This window comes from Alligator sinensis, unplaced genomic scaffold, assembly GCF_000455745.1.
Source record: "Alligator sinensis unplaced genomic scaffold, ASM45574v1 scaffold1216_1, whole genome shotgun sequence".
In the NCBI taxonomy this organism is placed as follows: Eukaryota; Metazoa; Chordata; order Crocodylia; family Alligatoridae; genus Alligator; species Alligator sinensis.
The window spans coordinates 2,636,444-2,647,614 of record NW_005842018.1 but is presented as its reverse complement, the minus strand read 5'-3'; positions in this window follow the sequence as shown (position 1 = coordinate 2,647,614).

Below are 11,171 nucleotides of genomic sequence, written 5' to 3'. Positions count from 1 at the left end.
GAAATGTCATAAACATCCTGTCTATACTTGTGTTTAAAACAGGCCAGGGGGCATGTACCTTCTCCTTCCTGGACCTGGCTACGGCGACCACCTCTGTTTCTCTCGCTCTGATAATATCTTATCCTAGTCCTAACCCTTTGGCCAACCTGAATTCTCCAGGGTCAACAAAGGAAAACCATGACACTGGTGTGTGCATTTACAGTGGGCGTTGTCTCCCTGCTCATTCCCTGGGCATAGGAGGTCTTGCTCACCCATTCTCTTGCTCTGCAGTCTTTCCATTTGAAGGAATGCAATTTATTGCTCTGGCCAGTTTTTTTTTGCATTCAATTTGAGCCCAAAGAAAGCAAGAACATGGCAACAGTCCTGGAGTGAAATCTTGGCCACAAAGAAGTTGATGGGAGTTTTGCCATCGCCTTAAACTAAGCCAGGATCTCACCTCCATTGTTCTTTTTCCTGTACAATTTTTCCTTTCCAGAAACACATTTTCCACAAGTATTGTAAAACCCTGGCAAAAATGAACAGCACGTAGTTACTCATAGCAACCACTGCACTTACTGCAGAAGATAAGACTGCCTTTGTGCTAGCTAATGGTTTAATGAAGAGACCCTAACCTATCATCATTTATATTTATGTCTTCCTGCCAAATGGATGTTATTTCTTTCCAGGAGACAAGCTTGTAGGTGGATGAGGTGAGTAAAAAGGTCTTGAGTTTAAAGTCCTCTTGCTTGAAGCACTCTCGTACCGAAAGAGAGGATTTGATGGTGTTCAGGGCCTGTTGTAAACGCATCCCGGAAGGGGAGAAAACCCCGGACTTTACAAAACTTCACAAGATTTTTTGAAAACTTCAACAACATTTAAAAACTAAAATCAGTGGGTTGAAAAACCTGGAACGTTTCCAGTAAATTTTTAATTGTCATTTTTCCCTATGAAGCAAACATTAAAATTGGTTAAATATCAAGCATCTGTAGCTGCAGAGCCTTCTTATTAATTGGGCTTTTAATATGTCTGCTTCTGAGTTTACACTGTAATAATTGAACCTGTGACTCTTTTAGTGATCTCAGGAGTTTTTTTACTGAGCTTTAAATATGCTTTAAACAACATGGATGGTACCTGATGCTCTTAAACCTGTGAAGGAACGAGACTTCCTTTCTCTCTGTTCCCTGCTTTTCCCTCTGGCTCCAGAGTAGGACATTTTACAATAAATGTGTACGGTGTCTACAGGGTGCACCACACACCTAGACCTCAATGACTTCAGCTCTTCCAACAGAGCTCTTTAGTACTGGAGCTAAACAAAAGATTGGAAAGAATTGCTCAAGAGGACTTAAACTACAAAAGCCGGGCACGTACTATCAGCCTGGCTGGTCTCCTTCTCAGGCTGTTTAAATACAACTGCTCAGTCCACTGTGGAAATAATGCAGTCCAAGGTTCGTCTAGGCACGTGATTGTTAGTTCTCCTGAATGTCCCTTTCCTGAGCAAGAGATCACCTGATTCCTTTAAGAAGCAGTATGGGTGAGACCCAATGACGTAGACCAGGGATCCACATCCTTTTAGGAGCAGTGGGCTGAAATAGTACAGCCTGCTCTGAAGAAGACTGCCACTGCTTCCCCGGCTTTGCTTGCGACCCGACCGCCACTGCTTCCCCTGCCGGTCACTTTTCCTGCTGCTCAATCCCCATCACAGCCTGATTGCTGCCAACATCCCGGCTTCACAGACCAGAGGGAACCCCTTGTCAGGCCGGACCCAGTCTGGACACTGAACCCTGATTGCACATTTACAATTGAGGTGCTGCGGTGCCTAATTTCTAGCCGGGCAGCTTCCAGCTGAGCCTGAGCTGCAGGCAGAGAGCAGGAGGCTGAGGAGAAGCAGCGGCAAACGTGTGCGAGCTGTTCCAAGTTGCTTGGCCCCTGCATGGGTGCAAGGCAAACACCCCTCATGGCTGATGCAACCCCAAAGCTACCCAGCCTGTGCCTCACTGGAGCCAAGTTGTTCTGGCCCACAGCTTGCAAAGATTATTGGCCCTTAATCTGGTATCTAGGATACTTGCCCTGGACATGGGACACTTGGTTTCAGTTTTCTCCCTAGCCTATATGTGGTCCAGCCAGCTTCTCCTGCCTCCCAGGAAAGTGTCTGCCACTGTTTCTACTTCTAGGAAATTGTTTATAGATCCTGAAAGCAAAGACCAGAGCCCAGCCCTCCTGAGTCACTGGGCTATAGAGTAAGGCTCCCTGTTGCAAACTCTCTTCCTAGGTCCATACGTTTTGCATTCCTTTTCATGCAATCGTATCACTTCAGCCAGAAAGATGAAGAGTGCATTCCCACCGCCCTGCTAGCAGTGGGCTTGAAACTCCTTAAGAGGTAGGGAGGAGTTGAACCCTTATTTCCCACTTCCTGGACAAACCATATAAAAGTTGAGTGGTGGCTGTTTTACCTCCTCCACCCATATTTACAAAACGATGAAGCTGCCATGGCATTTGTGGAGGGGCCTGATTCTTTCTCTGGGGCACTCTCACAGTTCACCGATCTCACTGAGCCCCTTAGGAGGTGGGCATTACTTTGCCTTCTTTCCCGATCTCAGTGGGGCTTAGCAAGGGGATTTTTGGGCTGAACATAGAGGTATCTGGTGAATTTTAGATGTTTCCAAGGTTAGGTGACTGATGAATGGTGGTCTTTGGTTTTGCCTAAGGGCCACTTAAAATCCTGCTTTAGGTGCCTCAAGTCCTTTTTGGATCTGAATCTTAGGACCCTTCTACATGTGCAAGTAAAGGTGTGACTGGATGTAATACATGATCCACACAGTTGCGCCTCCTGCCACACTGCATGTACATGGCAGGAGGCTCAATTGTGGGATTGTGCATTAGATCCAATCACGCTTTATTGTCGGTGTAGGAAGAGCCCGATCCTGGGCTCCTCCTGCATTGGCAAGAAGCAGGCACCTCTGGCTGGGAGCTCCTAGCTGTGGGGCCCATGCACACCCAGGACCAAAGAGCCCCATGTGGGTCCAGGACTTTCATGCACCCCTCAAGCTTTGGGGATGATGGTAGCCACGATCCCCAGGGCTTGGGGGTTGCATCCCTGTGGCTGGGAGCCCTGTCACTCTGCTACACATGCAAATGAAAACTCAATAGCAACCAGCTATAAAGTTAATACACATTTTTGAGATCTAACTTCATAGCTGGTTGGAGCTTATCATGTGGTAGCTACTTTGCAGGTGGAGCTGGTCTCAAGCTGATTGCACAATACTTGTAAGGTGTAGAGGGAGCCTTAATTCCTTCACATCAGTGATCTTGTTTTAATACTGAGAGTAAGACAACTCTCCTTTTACGTCAGGCACATGGCTGCAGATGCCATTTACATACCTCACTTCTTCACTGTGGAAGCCTGCCTTCTTCCTGAACTTTGAAGTATTTTTACTGATCTGGGGTGCTAACAAGCTAGGCAGCCGGAGGCTTTGGCGTGTTGAGAGATGAAGCCTGGGATGACTTCATGGCTGTGGAACTCTCTTTAAAAATAACATTGGGAAAAAAATAATCCTGGAATAAATTAACTTGAGTTATGCTAAGTACCTGAAACCGCTACTTCTAAACTCCCGTCTTTCTCTGTCTATAAAGGCTGTGACTTAAATGTGCTTCTGTTGGAAAAGGCACTTCACGCCTTCTGGGGATCTTTGGCACCCAGGAATCATGCAACTTCTTTCCTCTGTTTTTCTTCTTTTTAAACTTTCATCAGTTAGGACGTGTTCACAAGTGACATTTCCTGGGGGGGAGGGGGGCGGGATTTGACCTCTCCTCCCCACTCCCATGCTAGATATCCTAGAGTAAAATATAGCCTGTGAGATGGATCTGGCCCACCAGGCAATTTCATTTGGCCGTTGGCGGGCACCTACCAACGAAATGTACCCTACCCAGCCCCCATGCCTCACTCCTACCCTCATGGGTGGAAGGGCCTGGTCCAGCCAGCACGCAGCTTTGGGGTGGCGATGAGCGCAGCCACGCTGGCCTGCCTGTATCATGCAGGGCTCCGCACGGTGCACGTGCAGCTCCATGCCACTGGGGGAAGCCCCGGGCACTGGAGCCAGCGGCCTCCCCACTGCCTGCTGTGTAGGTCCCAGGACTCTGCCAGGCAGCAAGCGGCAGGGCATAGAAAATAGGAGAGAGATGCACATTTGTGTCTCAGTATTGTGCACGCCCATCTTCCAAATCCAGGCCTATTGAAGTTGCATCCTTCTCTCTGACTTGTGTGTATGTGTGGGTGGGTGGGTGTCTGTGTGCACAGGAAAGCGCAGTTCAAGGGCATAATGTTTTTCAAAGTTTTCCACGAGACTCAGCCAGCTTGTTAAACAAGATAATCCTAGCTGCATTCTTCTTACAAATGTTTCCGTTCAGAGATCCTGTACTGTGGCTTCTAATTAAAGGCCAGAGCCTCAATTCACACACATGTCCTTCACTCATGTGGCCAGCTTCTTCCTTAAATTAAACAAGTGAACAATACTCATAAAGAGCGTGTTAGACATGAACAAACACTGCATATTTACAAAAGGGAGAGCAAGTCAACTGCTGTTATGACACTTGATTGCCTATAATTTTAAACTGCACTGTACAGACTTCGCGTTTCTTTTAGTTCTTGGGGTGGTTTTGTTAATAAATCCACCAGATCCATTTAACAGCCAGATTCATGGGATGTGTCGCTATCAGTGTTTAATTGTACGGTTTGCCCCAAAACGTTTGTAACTGCAATCAGTTGTAGGACTGGCATGTGCCTAACTCAGGCCCCAAAGAAGATCAATAGTGAAGAGCACGTTTTGCTTGTCAGATTTCAACACGCTTTGTGAGTTTGAAATTCAGCTTAATCCCATAGGTTATTAGCTTCATATATGATTTAGGAGCAGCTCTGCAGCAGAAAGAGAAGAGGGGGGGCGGAAAACTAATTCAAATGGAAAAAAAACTGGAAAGATGGGAATAAAGCAAAGGAGAATGCAAAACCAGTGTCCTCATTCTCAAAAATGTACATCTCTGCTTAGGTTGATGTCTGCGTATTAGTTGACATCTTGGCCTCTTAAAGTCAATGGCAACACGCCCAGTGAAAATACCCCCAAACTTTGAGCAGACCCAGGCACTTTGACAAGACTAGCTGTGGTGGGAAAGCGAAGCAGCCAAGTAAGTCTTTCTGAGACTGGACTCCAGTTATAGAGAAGTTAAAAAAAGCAGACAAGGAACTGGTGGAGGAAGGAAAGGAGATAAGAAGCTGTTCTTGCTTTGTTTTATGTGTGCTGTTTTCCACGAATACTTTGTGTGTGTTTCCTGGGTGCACCTTTCCATAAAAAAACCCCATTTTGTTTGTTAAATGTGATCATCCTGAGAAAACCAGGAGGAACATCTCTTGGCACTGTCCACCCATCGGTAGTTTGAAAGCTTTTCTAAACCCCCCGACTTCTGCAAGGTTCAGTAGTGAGTGTCCTAAAGTGATGCTGAATCCCATACAGGTCGGTTGTGATGCTCAGATGCATTTGTCTGGAATAGCTAACAGGGTTTTCCACAAGATGGCACCATCCATTCTGTCGACTTCCCGAGCTGATTGGTCCTTTCATGTGAAGGAAAAATGCTACCGCTCCATAAACTTTGTAGAGTTTTTTGTGTTTTTTTTTAATAATATACCCCAAAAGTTATTCACAGCATTTTCTACCACATTCTTATTTTTATTAAACCTAGAAACAAATGTCAGTCTGACCCAAGTATAGATGGGCTATAACTTGACAGAGTGATGCCAGAGATGACTTAGGTTCCTATCGTGTAATGTCACATTTGATTAGGCGAATTCAGCAAAACTCTGCTTTTAAAAATGAAAAGGCAAATCTTGCACTGGATGGTGAAGTGGGGAGGAGGAGAAGGAGCCAAGCCAGGCTGTCGTGATGAAGTCTGCATAAGTAATCAAATAGATGCTGTCCATATGATCTGCGCTGGACGAGCTGCCAAAGAACATCGCAGGAGCCTGCAAAGGAGAGGAGCTCGACAGCCCGTTTTGCTTTCTGAGCAGTGGCAGTGGGTGACCCTAGTCCACATGCAAGCTGGCTGGGACCGAGCATGTAACCTGTGTGCCCTAAGGGGGTCATGATGCCGGGCTGCTGTGGAATCACTTGGTCCACTTCCTTGCACCTTGGTGTTTGTTTTCACTCCCGAGTTAACTCGGTTTTGCCCCAATTCTTCACCTGCCTACACAGTAAACCTCCCTCGTGCTAGTGAGAAGCAGCCTAGAGTAGGCTAGAGGCTGCAGCTTCCCTACCTGGTGCCCGGAGCAAGTGGGACCCTGGGGAAGCCGGCGGCAGTGGCAGTGGCAGCAGCAGCCCTGCCCCAAAGCTGCGTGCTGGCTGGTCCGAGCCCTCCCACCCGTGAGACACGTGGGCTGGGTGGAGTACAATTCATTGGTGGGCGCCCGCGGGCCAAATGAAATAGCCTGATGGGCCAGATCTGGCCTGTGGGCCATATTTTGCCTGGCCTTGCTCTAGCATGTCCCCAAAACAGCGTAGCAAGCTAGCATGGGAGTGGGGAAGAGAGGTCAAATTGCCTCTGGCTGGTCTGACACTGCCGGCTAAAACACTTGCCTTGCTTTCACTTGGGCTGGTTACCTGTTCTCTCTGCTGCCGGCTGAGCTGAATGCTGATGGTCCCCCAGTGCCGTCTGGCAGTTCCTCCTGTGTGCCTGTAAGGAGAGACTAGCTCCCCCATAATTCATAGGCAAGAGACCCAGAGCAGCTCGGTTTGCTGCAGCCCAAGAAACTATGGGCCGTGCCTCCCCATCCTAGTGACAGGCAGGGGAGTGCTGCACCAGTGTGGACACAGCAACTTGGGCAGGGCTCTACAGTGTGGCTGCTCACCCCCGAGCTTAGCTCTCCTGTCTGCTGCTTCCCCCAGAGGTCTCTGCGCTGAATACGGTCCTTCAGGAGAGCCTTCTAGCCTAACAAACCCTTCCGGGGGCTTTCAAATACGGGGGCATGCACCCCCAGACTGCTCTTGTTGACACCATGTCATTTCCCACACAAGCAAAGAGCAGCAAGCGTCTTGCTGACACAATGGGCATGTAATCCTTTAGCCCAGGTTAGGCCCATCCCCAAAGCCAATTGGGGAAGCAGAGAGTTGCACTGAGGAGTTTCTGAGCAGGTGCCTATTTTAAACTTTATGCTGCTTTAAAACATTAATCCTTGCTGTTTTAGCCCCCAAAGCACAGAGCTTGCTTGACCTCCCTTGCTGCTTCCCACCTTGACTCTTCTCCTTCCAAAGATCCATTTCCATCCTTCAGGCAGTTGCTTTGCTAAACCATAGCTAACCCATAGTTAAACCAGCATCAATCATAGCTCATTAAGAAGGCCAATTTGTCAAAGGAGACACAAAAGCTAATGTTCCTTGTGAAAAGTCATGAAGCTGGAAGTGCTGGAGAAGGAGGCCATACAGGGCCACCATGAGTACTTGGCGATGGGCTGGAGATAGAAGCCAATTTGCACCTGTCTCGTGGCTTAGCAGGGAACTCTTCAGTGAGCTAAAACACAAACAGGAAGCTTACAAGAAGTGGAAGCTTGGACAGATGACTAGAGAGGAGTATAAGCATATTGCTCAGGCATGCAGGGATGAAATGAGGAAGGCCAAAATGCAACTGGAGTTTTAGCTAGCAAGGGTTGTGAAGGGTAATTAGAAGCATTTCCATAAGTATGTTAGTAACAAAAGGAAGGTCAGGGAAAGTGTAGGTCCCATACCGAATAGGAGAGGCAACCCTAGTGACAGATGATGAGGAAAAGGCTGAAGTACTCAGTGCCTTTTTCACAGGCAAGGTCAGGTCCCAGACTACTGCACTGGGCTGCACAGTTTTGGGAGCTGGTGAGCAGCCTTCAGTGGTGAAAGAACAGGTTAGGGACTATTTAGAAAAGCTGGATGTGTACGAATCCATGGGGCCAGATGCAATGCATCTGAGGGTGCTGAGAGACGTGGCTGATGTGATTGCAGAGCCGCTGGCCATTATCTTTGAAAACTCATGGTGATCAGGGGAGGTCCCAGATAATTGGAAAAGGGCAAATATAGTGCTCATCTTTAAGAAAGAGAAAAAAAGAAGGATCCAGGAAACTACAGGCCAGTCAGCCTCACCTAAGCCCCTAGAAAAAATCACGGAGCAGATCCTCAAGGAATCCATTTCTAAGCACTTGGAGGAGAAGAAAGTGATCAGGAACAGTCAGCATGGGTTCACCAAGGGCAAGTCATTCCTGACCACCCGGATTGCTTTCTACAATGAAATGATTGGCTCTGTGGATGTGGGGAAAGCAGTGGACATGATATGCCTTGACTTTAGCAAGGCATTTGACACCATCTCCCACAGGATTCTTGCAAGCAAGCTGAGGAAGGTTGGATGAATGGACTGTAAGGTGGATAGAAAGATGGATGGATCATTGGGCTCTGTGGGTAGTGGCCAACGGCTCAAGGTCTAGTTGGCAGCTAGTATCAAACGGAGTGTCCCAAGGGTTGGTCCTGGAGCCAGTTTTGTTCCATATCTTCATCAACAATCTGGAAGATGGGATGGAGTGCACCTTCAGCAAGTTCACTGATGATGACACCAAGATGGGGGGTGTAGTAAATATGCTGGAGGGTAGGGCTGGGATTCAGAGTGACCTAGACAAATGGAGGATTGGGCAAATAGGAATCTCATGAGGTTCAACAAGGACAAGTGCAAAGTCCTGCACTTAAGACAAAACAATCTTATGCACCAGTACAGGCTTGGAACCAACTGGCTAAGCAGCAGCTCTGCAGAAAAATACCTGGTTACAGTGCACAATAAGCTGGATATGAGTCAAAAGTGTACCCTTGTTGCCTAACAGCATACTGGGCTGCATTAGTAGGAGCATTGTCAGCAGATTGAGGGAAGTAATTATTCCCCTCTATTCTGCACTGGTGAAGCCACATCTGGAGTCCTGTGTCCAGTTTTGGGCCCCCCGCTGTAGAAAAAATGTGGCCAAGTAGGAGAGAGTTTAGCAGAGGGCAACAAAAATGGTTAGGGGGCTGGGGCACATGACTTAAGAGGCAAGGCTGAGGGAACTGGGTTTATTTAGTCTGCAGAAGAGAAGACTGAGGGGAGAATTTATAACAGCCTTCAAGTACCTGCAGGGGGTTACAAAGAGGATGGAGCTAGACTGTTCTCAGTGGTGACAAATGATAGAACAAGAGCCATGGCCTCAAGTTGCAGCAAGGAAGGTTTAGGTTGGATATTAGGAAAAACTTTCTCACTAGAAGCGTGGTAAAACACTGGAATGGGTTCCCTAGAGAGGTGGTAGAATCTCCATCCTTGGAGGTTTCTAATGCCTGGTCTTAAAACACCCTGGCTGGGATGACCTAGTTGGGGATAGTTCTGCTTTAAGCAGGGGGTTGGATTAGATGAGCTCCTGAGGTCCCTTCAAACCTTAATTTTCTATGTTTCTATACAATGGGATCCAGCAGCTCAGAAATGTAATTCTGGTTCTGCCACCACCTTTCTGTGTGTCCTTGGATAAGTTACATGACCTTTTTGTGTCTTGGTTTTCCTATCACTGGTCAGGAGAGAGCCAAAGAAAACAACTATTCAAGGAATGTTTAATTCCATGGACAAGGGTAGGCATCATTGGTTGAGCAATGAGCATATTCCAGGGAGAGGGAGAGCTACCTGAATGGAGCAATCTGCATTCCAATGGAGGGTGAAGGGCAGGAGTAATATTCTCAGTTGAACACTAGATGGAACAACCAAGAGGTCATTAAACTAGAAGCTCTGCAGGAGATTGCTGAGAAGGTAAATGCAGTGCAATCTCAAACTCTGCTGTCATTTACAAATTGAGCCAGTGTGTCAAACAACACAAGGAACATTTTTTTCCAGTTGCTTATATAATAAAGCTAGACGTCCGGGTAACAAGAAAGAGAAATTTGTAAATTCTCTCTTAAGAGGAAATTTTATGTAACTGGTATTACTGCATAATTCACATGCTAGAAGCATCAGAATCTCTGGTAACAACCTGACCAGAATGGACAGTGCAGGTAAAAGATGTGAGAGTAGTGATGATACTGCCTAATGAATTGCCACCTGTTGTTTTAGAGCAGAGGTGTCCAACCTTTTTGAATGTGGCGCCAGATCATGAACTTTTTATCACCCAGTGGGCTGGCGAGCCATATTCAAAGACCTCATAGGAAGCGGTATCACATCACCCCCCCAGAAACGAAAGTACAGTGTTTACTTGCATTTCCCGTTGCAGCACCTCGGGCCTCAGAAAACGGCTTGGAGGGCCACATGGTGGCCCACAGGCTGTATGTTGGACAAGCCTGTTTTAGAGTAATGGGGCTCATGTACACGCCACAATTTTTGCCCTTCCATGCACTACAACTGCGTGTCTGTTTGCCCGAGTGGGATTCCTGATGCTGTTAAAGTCTTTCTTGTGCATTAAACTAAAACTACTTGGCTCGGATGTAGTTCAGGTTGGCTCGCTGGGAATTAAGGCATCGCATCCATGGATTTGTTGTGTGCAAACACAAAGGCAATCAAAGACATGTAATGAGCCTCTTTGTCCACCAGATGGTGATGCAACATTTTTGTAGTTCACCCCTTTGAATTGCTTTTGCTTTCAAATTGCTTGTGCTTTTTTTTCTTGTGTGGTTTGCCAGCTCCCTGCTTCCACAGCTGCATGGCAGGGCATGGGCATAGGACAGGTGGGGGGCCCCAGGCCAGGGGGTGCAGCACTGGACCATCCCACTCTCCTGCAGCGCTGGCCAAGGACCCGGGTTAATTTGTTTGAAAACCTAGTGCGTGTAAACACAGATGCGACGCTCCAAAATAAATTTAAATGTTATAAACCTATTTAATTTAATGAGAAGTAAAACCTGTGGTGTGTACAGGCACCCCTGGCTCCCTCAGAAGTATGTGATCTGGAATGAATCTGGATCAGCATACTAATAAAGCAAGGTGATTGGGACTACAGGTGAGGGTCTGTTACAGACCATTGACCCAGACTAGATAGCAGAGTGAATTATTCCCTGAACACATGTCTGCAACGTGCGGAAAGAAAGACTGTGTGTGGGGATTGTGGTTTGAAGTGGCAATTTTGTGGATTCTTAGATAAATGGTTGCCTGCAAACGCAAAGGCCTGATTCAGTAGCCCAAGGATTGGCGCTCAGCCTGAC